Here is a 9,981-nt window from a genome sequence, read left to right on the forward strand (position 1 = left end):
ACTCTGCCTTCCCCCTCCGTCACCCTCTTCTCTGTTATTTTTTTTCTACCTTCATTTCGTAGGCAGACTCAGAATACCCGAGTCTGAAAATATCAGGATAACACTCGTAAATTTGTGACAATCACTACAATATCCCATATCTAAGATTTTTTTAAAATGCCATTTATTCACTAACACGATAGTGCATTAGAGCTGCGTAATCTTACAACTCCAGGGAAGAATAAGAATGTTTGGCTTATCCTAAGATTCCTTTCCAAGGTCAAAACAAGAAATCTCCCTGCATACTCAAGAGACATGCATTTTTAGTAACATCAGATGTATTCTTCTCTTTTCCCTTATCAAATTGTTACTCTTCCCACACTCTGAGTTTGAAGTCTAACCTTTTTTTTTCCCCTAGAATAGGGGGTAAGGGAGGGTGATGAAATGTTGGAACAATTGAACATCCCTGACCATTTTCTCCAAAAGCCTTTTGTATTTTAGCGGATTTGTGCAATCTTTTCTTTTTTCACATGACACCGTAGGCCTAGGCCTGAAATAACTGGAAAGAGAGATGAGTATCAGAATTTCTCAGCAAGAACTAGACAAAACATACACCCTCTTTAGCATAAATTGAGCTGGGAGTGGAGTGGGAGGGCTTGGAGGAAGGAAAAAAAGAAGGGTCTGTATTTCAATAAATATGAATAAATTTATTAGATACTTTTCACAATCAGATAGCTCCAAAAAAAAAAAGAAAGTTTATTTTTTATCTTTCTAAGGATGTAAGCCTTAATGAAAACAAATCCTAGTTACAAATTTAGCGAATTGCCCAATAATAATTTTTCATGTATTAGAACTGAAAAATTGTTAACCATGTTTTTGCTCCAAGATGTGTGAGGGCCATTCAAGGGCTGTAGGGCCCTGGATAGACACACAAACAAGTATGTGTATATCTGGAGCCCCACACATTGTAATAAACACAGCTGCATTTATTTGAGTATGTGATCCCATATACACGTAAAAACATTCAAACAAACACACTCAGCAGATTTATTTGATTGTGCAATGGGGCAATTATTCAAATAAACATGCTCGGCGCAATTATTTGAATCTCACATTGCATGTTCATCAATCACAGCACTAAAAAAGAGGGGGGGAAGAGCACCAAAGATTTTACATGGGAAAAAAATACATGTGAAGACAACCTTATTATAGATTTTATAGGGTTAGCCAAAGTTACGGCTCCCTCCTTAACTGTAACTCCACTATTGGGTATTCAGCGACATTTGTTTCTAATGATTAATTGGTTCATTCACTTGGCCATTATATCAGAGTGACCACAACATTCAGATTTATATAATAGCAAACTTTACAAACCTGAATTGGGTAGAGATACGGAATCTCTATATTTCCAGTGTAGGATAGTTCTTTCTAGACATTTTATGTCAAGGGGACACCCTGGTCAAAGTATTATGGCTTTAAATAGCACTCCCATAAATTAAAAACTTTTATACATGCAACAAAACATTCCTACATTTGAAGACATTAAAAAAAATCACAGGTGACTCATCTGGTCATTTTATATATCGATAAATATTATGACATATATGTGAACACATCAAGAATCATATAGGTGTACCAAGAGGCAATTTCTGCCTCTCTTAAGTATGTACTGACATAACTTAATATACTAAAATGGGAAGGGGCGTTTAGTCACTGAAATATGCATCGTGTAACAAAGATGAAGAAAATACATGGCTTGTGCCCAACATAAAAAAGATTCAGACTGAAGGCTTAGCTTTGGTTTTTATTCAATTAAATTGTTAAACTGTGCACAGTGATTTTTTTTTTAGAACTTGAGACATTTGTGATGTTGGCTGTTTAAATCTTTGTTACCTTCGCTGTGAATTGAAATTGTACATATTTAGTAAATCATGCAGACAAAACAAACTTTTTAGACAATATTTTTATTGGAGAGTTTTCTTTTCCTGTATCCATGTTAAAAAAAAAAAAAAAAAAAAAAAGACCTCCTTTCCCAAAATAAAAATGTCAATACTAAATTTAAAGAAGTATAAAGGAATGATTGCTTCCTTTAGAGCTAAATATTTAAATAAACATGGAGATAATTGGCAACATGTTCTTTTGGGCTAATAGGCCGTGTCCAATTTTTTGGGTCTGATGTTTCAGAGGTCCTCTTTTTCAGGATTGAAGATGATATATTAATCTCTGAATTAAACAAGTGCTATCAAATAACAAATAAATCCCTCAGTCTTCATTTGTATATGAAATATGGAATTAGAGAAATGACACTGAGATGATGTGATTATGAATATGCCACAAACTAAGACTTTCTCTATTGAAACAGTCACCTCCCACCTATAATCTAGTATGACATGTTAAAATGCTCCAAAATATTGAAAATATAAAATGAACAGTACTATTCCCATTTGGCCTTGAGACGAATAAGACAAAGATTCTAATAATTTTAGTCAAAGAAAATGATGAGTAAAAAATACATGAAGATTAAAGTGGTGACAAATGATCTTTTAAGTATTCTAATTGGTCTTTCTCATTCATATCTTTGATTCTACAGAAATTGCAAATCCTGATGATTCTGATTTGTAAGTGCACCCAGTCAGCTTTTCTCTCTTTCACTCCACAGAATATGCCTGTTAGATCTGGAACAAAGAATAAGCCCCCAAAGTGTTAAAAATAGACTACTGCCCTGGCAGGAAACTTAGCATTGGCAAGCACAGAACTCAGAAGGAACTGATCTAACATAAGGAAACATTCAGAAAAAGATTTGTGCATCATGATCCTGTTCTGACCATTTTCAGAGCAATCAAAGGGTAGTAAGAGAGAGAGAGACTGAGACAGAGACTGAGAGAGAGAGAGTGTGTATGTGTGTGTATGTGTTCTGTGCACGTGTAGATTGCTAACTTTGTGTGTGTACGTTTGAATAGCTAGTGTTAAAATAAAAAACAATACCCAAGAGATGACAGGAACCTGAAGGAGTGCTTTTGAGACATTTTATATATTGTTACCTTACACAAATGGAAAACACTTAAAATGTTGATACTGGAAGAATAAAATTTCACCAAAAAATTCTATATTACTTACCAGATACTCCAACAATAAAACAGAGAAAATATTAATTTATCTTTACTCTTTTTGTAGGAAACTCAGATTTTAGTTTGTGACCTTTCCTTAAAGGAGCATCACTTATATCCATTCCTAAAACAGTCTTATTCCAGGGCAAAGAATTACAGTTACACTTCATTCTACTTTTGTTAAGGAAAAGAAGAATACTGTCTTCAAATCACTTGAAAAAAAATATAGAGGAACAAAGGAATATAAATTCAGAAAGGAAACTCAGGAACATCCCTACACTCACAGAAAACATCATGGTGTGTTTAGTGACCAAAAGCAACCTAGACCTTGGTTTTTACCTCTCTTCTGAAAGATACGACTTCCAACACAAACGATATTTCCCAACCCTGTAGTGCAGCCCGGGATTGGTGCAGACAGAAAGGGAGAACACCGGCTATTGAATAACCCTTAACCACTTCCTGCAGTCCTGAAGCATTCCGTGGAGGTCTACCACTTCATTATTGAACATGCTTAGAAAGTGTGAGCTCATGCGTTTCCGGTTGAAGGTACACCTAAGCAAGAGGGGGAAAAAGAGAAGTACAAACCACCCTGCCCAGTTTGTTTTAACTCTTAAAATGCTGTTGCTCAGAGAGTACGCTTGAGAATAATCAGCCTCACATCTAAGTAGACCCTTTTTAAAAATTTTCTGCATTATAAAGTGTTTTTATATTATCAAAGATAATTCCATGAAAAAGAACATTTCGCTCGCTTTACACGGTGAGGGAACATTCGAAAAAAATCTTCTCAGAACACGAAGTGTTCTAACCACACTAGCTGCTTAAAATGTACTGCCTTAATTTTAAAAATAAAAGTGGGAATAATGATTTGTACAAATACTTTTCAAGGAATTGTCGTGATCCCTTGAGTCAGATGCCTTCACCTACAAATCAGCCTATAACTCTGTTATAGACCTGGCCAAATTATAGCATACTTGGTGTCTACATTGAAATAGTCATTCATTCTTCAATGACTTCTTCTTGTTTTCATTCTTCAATAAAACTCTCCTATGGCTTAGGAGGAAGAACATCTTGATGGTTGTAACACTTAGAAAAATAAAAGCTGTTAATTAATCTACCATCTGCATCTTTTAGATGAGAAAACTGAAATCTGCATAGCCTTGAGACCACACTGGTTGGTTGTTTCTACCCCACAACGATCTAGAAAGCAGTTAAGAATAGACTGTCAGAACCCCAGTCTCCTGACAATGCTCTCTACAACACATCACAGTAAAATGCTCCTTCAAATGATGTGGAAACATCAAAAGGAGTGAGTTAGTCTCCCTACTTCCTGCAAGAAGTCCGTTCTGGTCTACAAGAACTCTTCCATGCAAGAGTGGAATGAAAATAAGCTACTTTGGAAACCCTATATTACTCTAAGATGTCACATCATCATCTGAGGGCAGTTAACCACGTCTGGACTAAAGTCTCCTTTCACTGAGAGCCAGAGACATTCTCAATTTTGAGAAACGCTCTTTAAAAATGACTAGCTGCTGTTCATACATATTACCCACTAGTTCATCCAAGATTTTTGACAGCGGTTATGTCCACTGAGGAGCTGTGACTCCACTGAGCCTCTCCACTCACAATTTTCAGCCTGAACCCACTGTGTGAGTCCCCAGTGCCATTCTTTCTCTAGTCTTTTTCCGAATCCTATGGGCACTGAGCAACCCAGAGGTGGTCAGAGGAAGAAACAAGGTGTAAGAGGAGCAATTGGAGATCATAAATCTGCAACAGGAAAATTGGAATAGACTGAAATAGACGTAAGAAAATTAGAGCGTGGAGGAACCTAGATTCTCTCTCACTGAAAGTCCTGCTTTTTCACAGTCTGGGGCTCAGAAAGAATAAAAGTCCATGTTATCCTGTAGTTATTAGCAGAGCTGAGAACATAAGCCAGTTACGGCATACACACTCTTATTGCTTCTACTGATGCTTCTACTACCTCTATTCTATTCTATTTAGTGGTCCTGGAAATAATAGTAATAAATAACAGTTACAACATTGATAGTTATTCAATTTACTGAGTGCCTACCTTGTGTGAGGTATTATAGGATATACAAAAATGAACAAGACAAGATTACCGGCCTTAAGTTTCTTATACTCTGTCAGAGATAGACTTACACAAAGAAGTAGAATGCTGAGTTCCAGGTTCTATAGCAAATGTACCAGTATCAAAGTCCCAAGCAGTCTCCCTTTTATACCACAGTGTCTCCCTTTTTTAAACACAAAATAACATCATTCCCTCACTAATGTGCATCTTGTTGAGTGACGCTATATGAGACACACTGTTCCATGTCCTAGGGATTCAGTGGTGATCAGACAATATCCGCCCCCACAAGGGACCTACATTCTAGGGGAGAAGGTGGAAAACAAAACAATTATGTAAGATAACTTCACATACGACTGTGTTCTGTTAAAATAAAAGAAGGTGCTCTAATAGTGAATGAGATGGAATTGGAGGACAGGCAACCTCAGCTGGAGCGCAGGGAGGGGAGTGTAAGGAAAAATCTTTCTAAGGCTGTGGTGTCTGAGTTGAGCCTGAAGGGTGAGAAGAAGTGAGCCGGGTGTGAGAGCCGGAGCGAGTGTTCCAGGAAGAGCAGGTGCAAGTACCTGAGGCAGACATGGGTTTGATTTTTTGGGAATAAAAACGCCAGTCTAACAAAGCATGTAAAAAATGGAAGATGAAATCAGACCAGTAAGAAAACAAGTCTCAGCCATGTGAATGATTTACAGTGTGATCTCCTGTAAGGAAGCATTCAAGAACAGCTCGGCAGATATTCAGAGAATTTTAAGGAATGAGACTTCTTAGGTCCTTTAGTCCCATGTCATGATTTCATCGGTGAGAAAATGGAGTTCATTAATCTGTCAGGCTTACCTTGAGGAACTCAGAAGACATGGGCTATTATTCCCAGTAAATAGCCCAGAAGTGAATTTAGCAACCTGTTTGTGGTCTCATCATAATTCCCTCCCCTGTAAACTGGGCAGTAGCCTTCTATGCCCCTCTGAGTTTAGAATGAGAGAAATCTCATTTCTCAGACTCTCACAAAACCACCTGCCTTGCGTCTGGTCACGGGCAGATCTGTCAGCCTGGAAAACAGAAATGATTTGGGCCAAAGGAAGTTTGTATTTTGGAAACGAAAGCACTAGGTACAGCAAATGGGCCGCCACGGTGGCACGCTACCCTGAAAGCCCCTTCCCCAGTCAACACGGCCCAGTGCAGTCCCCGCAGTTGCCAGTTTGCTCAAAACAGCTGTGCTAGAATCAGGCATGAGCAAGGGCCCCAGCCATCTCCCCTTCCCCTGAACTTCTAGAAAATACAAAAACTCACAGAGCTGAGAGAGGAGCCAGTAAGAAGTAAGGAACATGCAGCAGGTGGTACCATCTGTGCCCGGCTAATTCCAGCCAAAACAATCTGCTCCCTATAGAGTTCCCAGTTGTGGAGAAGGGAAGAGAATCTGCCAGTGGCAGAGCCAGGGGAGGGGGAGTAGCAGGGCAAGTGCCGAGGCTATTATTCAGACGTTCAGCTGGTTGGGGAAGTAGATTATTGATGCCAGTGAACTATTATCTCTCTCCTTTTCTCTTTACAACCACTGTGGGAGATTCTTCCAAAGTCTCACTAAGCTGGCAAGTATCGGATCCCACACCTGTGAGACAGACATGTAGGCATCCCTGTGAGTCTGTCACTACTGAGATGGGAAGGACAAACATTCCACAGCAAGACTAGGAAGCACAGCCCACACCAAGATGGAAAAACAAGAGGAGAGGGAGGTTATGTTTATTTTATCCTATTTTCCTAGCAACCGAATTCTCTCCCTCTCGCCTGTTCATTCTTTGAAAATCATCCACGGTTTAGAATGGGATCATCTTCCTCATTGTTGATCCCCAGGTTAGCATCTTCTAAAATAAAATTCTTCTACTTGATGGACTTCCTCATGAGGAGCAAATCTTCTCTCCTGGCACACTTACAATCATGGGATGAATAAATGCAAGCAATGCAAAGATAGATCAAATTGTCTGTGGTAATAACTTTCCTTTAAGAGAGAAACAGATAGACAGCAGCCATCCTTCTCATAGGTGGAGGAGACAGTGATGATTTGAGGGTCATAGAAAGACCTGTCCACTCAAAAAGAAAACGTTACCCACTGCAAAATTTCCATCAGTACATTTATGTTAAGGCACTGTCTCCAGGAAGTCATCTGTTCAATGCAAATACCTGGGAGGGGTAATATTTGCCTATTGTCATCTTCCCTTAGATTAACTGCTCAGTTTATAGCTGAGAGTTGAGTCCTGAGGGAGTGGGGCCCAGGAAAGTCCACTTTTATTGGGAGAAGAGAAGGTTTGGATTCCAGGTGAGGACCCAGAAAATTGGGACCTCACGTGTCCCTGAAGGAAGGGAAGATGGTGCCTGATACCCTCCACTTGGGCTGAACTGTGCCCCTCCCCAAAAAGGTATGCTGAAGTCCTAACCCCTGATACTTATGAATGTGACCTTATTTGGAAATAGGGTATTTACAGATATAACCAAATTAAGATGAGGTCATTCGGGTGGACCCTAATCCAGTATGGATGGTGTCTTTATAAGAAGAGGGAAATCTGAACACAGGCACAGGCAGGGAGAATGCCATGTGAAATCAAAGAGACTGGAGTGAGGCAGCTGCAAGCCAAAGAAAGCCAAGGATGCTGGCTATCACCAGAAGCTGGGACAGAGAGGTAGAACAGATCCCTCAGAAGAAAGCAGCCATCCCCCAACCTTGATTTTGGACTTCTAGCCTCCAGAACTGTGAGAGAATAAGCGTCTGTTGTTTTAAGCCACCTAATCTGTGGTACTTAACAGCAGCCCTAGGAAACTAATACAGGCCCCAAACAAACCATGGTGAGGCTTTCAGTTTTCAATCTCTGGGTCGGTCTAAACATTCAAGATCAGTGTTTGATCCAACCATTCTCCTGGTGCCTGGGCTTTAACACATAAAGATCAGCAGGAATATCCCTTATAGTTTTGAGATGCATGTCATCAGGAAAAAGACAAACTGCTTACTCTTTTACCCAAATGTCTTCTATAAGGTAATCTTTTTCATTAGGATAATTAAATTCTTATTTGAAAGGGCACCAAAGTGCAAGCATTATCGTCTGATTTCCTGTAAAGTCTTTTCCTGCCTCCTGTTCCACATGGTGTCCATTAACAGGAGAAGCACCAAGTGAGTCAGACGTTATGGTTATAGGTTTGCGGCTTGTGTCAGTGCTAAGAAGAGGGAAATGAGAAAGGAAAACATAAATTGGGAAACAGTGTCAGAGGGCAGGCCGAGATAATGGAAGTACCAGAAAGCAGAGGAAAAGGGTGTTGTGTGGGAACCGAAACCTTGCTTCAGGTAGGAAATGTCAGAGAAATACAGTAACGTTTTTAAATGAAAGGAAAGGGGGGTGGAATCCAAGCAGTCCTTTATTGTGTTTTTTGGCAGTCTGAATTCAGTACCAGAAATGAGTGAAATGTGCCCTCTCCCCTGATTCATTACTGCTGTAGGATCTTAACCATTTTCAGCCCCAAGACTCTTGGGAAATCGACTAATAATTCCTGTGACGTCTTTACATCACTGAGATCTGGGGAGGATCTTGGGAGTTCTGTGAGTAAGGCAACATGAAGGCCCGAGGCAGGAGTGAGTCAGCTGAGGTGTGTTTTGATGTATTGATATATTGCTCTGGTAGCCAGTGGCCTCAAGCTGGGAATCAGTGAGACCAGGTTCTGGGACACATTCTCAGATGTGGCTGTGAACTCCATTCTGCCCCATTACTCCTTGCCTATCACTGCCCACCTACCGATGAGTGGACCACAGAAGGTGCAGGTAAGAAAGTCAGGGGATGGTTCACCAAAAATCTCTCATCTCTTTCCTAAGAAAAACAAACCCAACTCTACGTCTTCTTCACAGAAGCCAGCGTGCCATCCTTTACATTGTATTTCTAGAAGATGGTATATCATCTTAAAAGCCTGGTTTAATTTGCTTTTCTCCAAGCTTTGTGGTATTTTTTATATGCCATTAGTCAGTTATTGCATGTTACTAGCAATAACAGTCCCACCTAATGTATTTAATTTGTTTTGAAAATCATAGCACATCTTTACACACAGAAGAGACAGCTTTTAACTCCATTGATGACTTCCTCTTTAAAAGTCCTCCTTTAAATCTCTAACCACAGTCTTCTTGGTTTTCTTCTTACCCACTGACCAAGCTCTGCTTTCTTCAACTCAATCTTTAAATGGTAATGTTTCCAGGGTCCCTCTGGGGCTCTCTACTCTCCTCGTTCTGATCACTGTGCTGAAGTCTCTTTTTCAACAAAGACTCAAAAATGCATCTTTCCAGTAAGACTTTGCTCCTGTGTACTAGACCTGCACATCCAAATGAATACTGGACATCGCCCCCTGATTGTCTCCAAAGCACCTCAAATTTGACATGTCCAAGATGGACGTGACCGTGTCTCCCTCCCGCCCACCATCCCCCACCTAAAACCTGGTGACTGTCACTTCCTGGGTCACTCAGGTGGAAATCTTGAGAGTCATCATGCCATATCTCTAAATGGGTTATCAGGTCTTGTGAGTCATAACCCCTGTTATCTCTCCTACTTGTTCCTCTTCTTCAATCACCATCATCATTCTGTTGTTTCAGGCATACATCAAATCTCAAGAATGCCCTAAATAGCCTTTTCACTGGTCACACTGGCCCCGGTCTCACCCAAGGTGCTTCCTGGCTCTAACACAGCAGGGAAGAGAGCTGTCACTGAGGGTCCATGGAGGAGCTGGCAGATAGAGGAACGCCCCATTTTAGGCTCTTTAAAGATATGTCTTCATATTCTTCACATATGACTTTCTGGA

General features: G+C 40.1%; 1 protein-coding gene across 2 annotated transcripts in view; it reads left to right on the plus strand.

Moving 5' to 3' along the window:
• ZEB2 (zinc finger E-box binding homeobox 2) overlaps positions 1 to 2,111 on the plus strand; it is a 133,612-nt gene extending 131,501 nt beyond the window's left edge. For both annotated transcript variants that reach the window (XM_032637440.1, XM_032637439.1), the window contains exon 10: positions 1 to 2,111. This exon is cut by the window's left edge and continues 3,452 nt beyond it. The gene's annotated coding sequence lies outside the window, so the exon portion shown is untranslated.
• Positions 2,112 to 9,981: the final 7,870 nt, after the last annotated feature.

Source organism: Phocoena sinus, chromosome 7 (genome assembly GCF_008692025.1).
Source record: "Phocoena sinus isolate mPhoSin1 chromosome 7, mPhoSin1.pri, whole genome shotgun sequence".
In the NCBI taxonomy this organism is placed as follows: domain Eukaryota; kingdom Metazoa; phylum Chordata; class Mammalia; order Artiodactyla; family Phocoenidae; genus Phocoena; species Phocoena sinus.